This window comes from Solanum tuberosum, unplaced genomic scaffold, assembly GCF_000226075.1.
Source record: "Solanum tuberosum cultivar DM 1-3 516 R44 unplaced genomic scaffold, SolTub_3.0 scf00535, whole genome shotgun sequence".
Taxonomy (NCBI): Eukaryota; Viridiplantae; Streptophyta; class Magnoliopsida; order Solanales; family Solanaceae; genus Solanum; species Solanum tuberosum.
Window position 1 is genome coordinate 27005 of NW_006239471.1, and position 5303 is coordinate 32307.

Here is a 5303-nt window from a genome sequence, read left to right on the forward strand (position 1 = left end):
AATTTAACAGAAAATGATAACATAAAAAGTATTAGAATAACTTCACTTAAATTAAATAAAAAATAACACAATCATAAAAAAATATTAATCACAGTAAAAATCATCAAAGATTACAAATGTAAAATAAGAAAAGAACATAGAAAACTCATTCGACCTAAAGAATTATGGTATAATATATGATAGAAACAAATCAAATTGAATGAAATGAACTGAAAAAAGTTCACAAAAAGACATTTTAGATCTAACAATATCATCATTTGCATAAGATTTCCACTTTGATAAATATTGTTCTTCTTTTTTTTGGACTTTCACTTTGTTATTTGCAAGTATATTCAAAAAAAATATTCTGGCTAGCCATCAAATAATCTACCACTTTGCTCCATAAAAAGATGAAGATAAGAAGAATGGAAATAATTCAACAAATAATACTACACATTTGAAGAAGAATAGATCAATTAATTTTTTTAATGAACTTTTATTTATGTATATATAGGGAATAGAGATAATGGATAGAGTAGTTTAGGTAACCACTTTAAATTTAAATTCAAAAAGTAACTACTTTGCCATTTAAAAAAAAATAGTTACGTGAGTTGGTTACTTATTTTGAAAAAAACACATTCAAAATAAATTTTTTATTTTTTAAAAACTAAAGTATATCTTCATTTAACAGATTTTTTAAATGTGCGGGTAGTTTTGCTATTTATTTACTTAAAATGATTGATGCACGTTTTTTATTGTATTTTTCTTTTTACTTTTTAAGTTATAAAGAAAAAATATTATTTAAAAAATAAAAATCTTTTAGAGATCTATCAAATTGGCAGTGGTTTTTTTCCCTTTTCTACTATAATTATTGATTATTATTATTACTATTTAAAAATTTACCTTTTAAAAATAGTTGGTTGCTCTTTTTTTATTTCTTTTTGTTTAATTTAAGATACATACTTAAAAGATTTTTAAATTATTTTTTGAATTTTAAAATTGTTGAATTTTTGTGGTGCTGACATGTGGCACTTTTTTCTTCTCCTATTATATATAGATAGATTTTTAAAATTTATTTTAAAAAAAGGCAGTAAGCATTTTATTAGGAACAAAAATATTCATTTTATTTAAACAAAAAAAAAAGATTACGTTAAAACAGTTTTTAACGTAAACAATTTTTAAAAAACTGTTTTTAATTTCTGGTTTTTTAAAAATGTTTTGTTATTTAAATTGTTATTTATTATTTAATATATCTACAAATTTTGTGGTGCTGACACGTGGCACTTTTTCTTCTCCTTTTATATATAGATAGATACTTTTATTAGTACTATAATTATTGATTATTATTATTACTATTTAAAAATTTACCTTTTAAAAATAGTTGGTTGCTCTTTTTTTATTTCTTTTTGTTTAATTTAAGATACATACTTAAAAGATTTTTAAATTATTTTTTGAATTTTAAAATTGTTGAATTTTTGTGGTGCTGACATGTGGCACTTTTTTCTTCTCCTATTATATATAGATAGATTTTTAAAATTTATTTTAAAAAAAGGCAGTAAGCATTTTATTAGGAACAAAAATATTCATTTTATTTAAACAAAAAAAAAAGATTACGTTAAAACAGTTTTTAACGTAAACAATTTTTAAAAAACTGTTTTTAATTTCTGGTTTTTTAAAAATGTTTTGTTATTTAAATTGTTATTTATTATTTAATATATCTACAAATTTTGTGGTGCTGACACGTGGCACTTTTTCTTCTCCTTTTATATATAGATAGATATGTAAGAATGTTTCTTATTTATAGCCTTGGTCAAATTTTCAAGATTTCTCAAAGTCAAATGTATAGTCAAATCGCCGGTCAACCGCAAGTTAGCGGACATTTCGAGGGCCTAACACCTTCTCGGAATGTACATTGAACTCGAACCCTTTTTATTTCAATTGATTTTATCTGTTTGAGTCTTTTGAAAACCTTAAGTTTTTTCTTGATTTTTACTAAAAAAATTAAGTGGCGACTTTGTTCTTTTGAAAATTCGATTTCTCCTAAATCATAACTTTAATCGATTTTTCGAAAACAAGTCATTTTTCTTTTATTTATATTTTTGAGTAAAACAATTAGCATCAACGTAATATATTATAAACACATGTAACCTCTTATGAAATAGAACTAATATACATATCAGTTGTGGCATATATTTGATTTTTTATGGGCGGTGTCACCTTTCAAAATGAAAAGTAATAAATAAAATAATGTAACATCATATTAAAAAATCAATATATAAGGAAAACACAATTCAGGTATATTACTATACCTTTTCTAGAACAAACAAAATATATTATAACTTTTCTTTGATGAGTTTTCTTTTTCCACTTAAAATAGTCTCATTAAAAATAACAGTAATAAATTTTTAATACTAAATATGTAAATTATTTTTATTCATAGGAGTCGACCTTGCAACCACAAATATAGAATTTTAGAACCAAACCAACTAAGCTACATACAACTTTGGATAGTGAGTGTCACTTAAAGTATAGAGCATCTATATTTGCTTTAGCTTCAAAATTATATATCAAACATGGTGAATTCAAGAATTTCACCGATAGTTCAAAATATGGACTAAACACACAAAAAGAAACAGAAGTATAAGTGGTTCAACATTAACTATATATACAATTTATTAAAAAAAACATATTAATCATATATAAACATTATAATTTTCGTTTAACTGCATGCCAGACCACTAAGTGATGAGACCGTGCAAACATTTCCATCGACTCCTTTAATCCTATCCTACTCAAACCCTTAAATATAATCGTCCTGAACAACAAAAACCATAAAAATATATTCTTTTTTCCTTTTTTCCCTCGGTTTTTTACAGTCCTACAAGAGAAAAACACACCTATAGACTCATAGTAGCACAAAGCAAAATAAAATTACAATTTTTATAAATGACAAAAACTGAATATAAAAGAAAAGAAGAAAAGAGGAGATTCAACATGTCCCTTATTAGGAAAAGAAAAAAAACTTACTTTTGTGAAAAATTGAACCGTCAAAGTGAATTTAGACATAATATATGTTCTTTTCTCATTTTGAAAAAAAAAAATACAGAAAAAAAAACTTTTGTTACGCTGTTTAAATTTATAATTGTTTGCTTATATCACTTCAAATGCATCTATTTATCTTTTTGTCGATAAAGTAATGTCATGTAACACTTCTTAGACCTTCTTAAATCTGCCCCGACATATCCACGCGATGGGCGGTCAAATTTTAATACATTACCTTAACTACTTAAAAAAATGTGTAGTCATTTTGGTTCTTTATGAAATATGGCTCCAAAAAAAATATTACGAAAATAAATACTACTAAAAAGTGATAAAATTACATGTATAGATGGTAGTAAAGTAATGCACCAACTAAAGTCATTTCCTTTTATTTCTTTCGTGTTCTTCTTGCTCGGCATGCATGAATTGAGCCACACATGTTTAGTGTTAACTATTTATGAGTTTATATTTAATTTTGTACATTTTTCTCTAAATTTCTTATTCCGCAATTGTTGTTCAATAAAAGCAATGGATAAAACAAATCTCAAAAGTACAATTTTTTGGATGTGATTAGGGGTGTTAAATGGGGCAGTTGAGTTGAAATTGGACATATTAAATTGGGTTGAAATATAAATTGGGTTGAATTTTGACCCATTCAAGTTTACTTTGGGCTCAAATGAGCATAAATCAGGTTGGGTCATGACCTGTTTAATCTCAATAATTTTAACATATTGTTATTTAACTTTTATAACCACAATTTGAATTTCAACTAAAAAAAATAAAGTTATTCAACTTTCATTTATTAGTTGACTTTACTCTTACCGTCAAAATAAAGTTATTCATATCCTTAACGTTAAGAAACTTATCATTTGTACTCCTTCTTATCATTAAAGGACATGGGTAATCGCCGCTTGCCTTATCATTAGAATAGCTCCTTAACATGATTCATCTTAGGTGAGAAGACCTTTCAACCCTATGAATCCTTTATGTGAGAAAATTCTTTCACAACAACAAGAATCACATTGATACTTCACTCTCAAAGCATCCTTAAAACACTTACATCAATTTCATTAAGAACATGCATATCTTCATAAACTCATCTTTCATGATTCAAAAGCTTCATCATATGAACAATTATAGAAAACATGGATTTCACATGGGTTCATGGGGATTCAACTTAGAAACATGCAATTTCTTCAATTCATGCATAAAAAGACATAAATCAATCAATAATATCATAATTAAGAAAAACCCATCAGATTTAGTAAAATCCGTAACTTCCATTGGAGATTCTACCATGTGAAAATAGGAGAATTTAGGAGCCATATGGAGGAAAGGACTCCATATGTGAATACTATCACACCTTAATGCCAAGAGCTTACAATCAATGGTCGACCGTCGATGGATTCAGAAACTTTGTTTTTGGACCCTCGACTGATAGGACCCATGTACAGTCCGTGGTCAACCTACAGTCCATACATGGCCTCGATAAGTGTAGCTGAAATTTCTTAGAATCCCACTAAGTTTGAGACTCACCTACGAGACCTACCTACGACTTGTGCATAGGACAACAAACTGTCTTAGTGAACCGTATGAAAGTTCTGAAACTTGGACATTTTTGGAAAACTAGGACTGACCAACCACGGGCCTACCAACGGACCGTGTGTCAGACCATGGGCCGTTGTAGGCCTTGTCAAAACTGGCACCAGATCCTGAAAACCTGCAAATTTTCATCTTTTTGAATCTGAGGTGTTACACTATAGCTACCCAGGGTGTTTGGACACCCTGCCTCAAAATATTACTTTGTATATATATATATGTCAAATTTTACATTTAAATGATATATATTGAAAGTTGGATACCCTTTACATAAGTTATGCATTTGGCGTAGTGGTAATATGTGTCCATTTAAATGAAAGAGTTTCAAGTTCAAACCACAAATAACATAATATTTTTTTTGTTTTATTTTGACAGCCACACACCATTATTCTTGGACATCCCTAATAAATTTCTAGCTCCACCACTACCCTTCTTCCTCATTCCGTTCTTTCTTACTCTTCCTTCGATTGCGACAAATCGGCGCAAATCGATTTGAACCCTTGCTGCAATCGTCGTTGTACACCTTCCGACTCATTGGCAGTTTATGAGAATGAGCGACACTGGTTCGTGATACAGACTCAATTTCTAAATTTGCCTGTGTTTATTTCGTTACTTGATAAGGCGGAGTGATTTTTCAATTGGGTGGTATGAAAACCACATCGTTACTGTACTCATCAAACAAAGAA